A 718-nucleotide genomic window follows, 5' to 3' on the forward strand; every position below is an offset into this window, starting at 1 on the left:
GGTGTGAATGTCTGATTTTAGAAAGGTACAGGGATGGTCAAAAGAGAAAACCTTTCCAGTCTGATGACAGCAAATTGTGGGGAGAGGATTTTTTTTTTTTAATATTTGACCCTTAAGTCCTTTTTCCACTGGTCAAACACCCAGCGAATACTCACCAAGACCGGGCTTTTGATGGCAGTGGAAAGGATTCAATCTGCATTCACACCTGGGTCAAATGACTTTGCAGTAGACACCTCACCTTACATTTCATGTCAAAAAATGTGAAATCTTCCACCTGGAAGAACACAGCTTTCTTGTGCATCCAGACCTACAATAAAAGAAAAATAGAATTGAGAATTTCTTATGTTTATTTAAGAAGATACTGCTAGATATGAATTGGTTTACAGCTGTTGGCCAAACAGTTGAAGGGTTCTGTGCCCGCCGCCCAAGGCCAAAGTTCTCTAGTCAAACAGTAGAATTACTGTTTAGAGCACAGCAGTCTCTAGTACTACACATGCTGCCGGCATTTTTCAGGGTTGCTGACTTCAATATTTTTGTGTGAAGCACAACTTGTTTGTGTCTCATGTTACATACGGGATGTTATCGATTTTAACCCATACTATTGGTCTGAGTTGTAGGGCCTCGTGGCGCAGTAGGCAGGCGCGTCAGTCTTCATAATCTTGACAGGTCCGTGAGTTCGAAGCCTCACACGGCACGCGTTTTGTAACATAACAGGTTC

Source organism: Seriola dumerili, unplaced genomic scaffold (genome assembly GCF_002260705.1).
Source record: "Seriola dumerili isolate Sdu_G_001 unplaced genomic scaffold, Sdu_1.0 BDQW01000716.1, whole genome shotgun sequence".
NCBI classification, from domain to species: domain Eukaryota; kingdom Metazoa; phylum Chordata; class Actinopteri; order Carangiformes; family Carangidae; genus Seriola; species Seriola dumerili.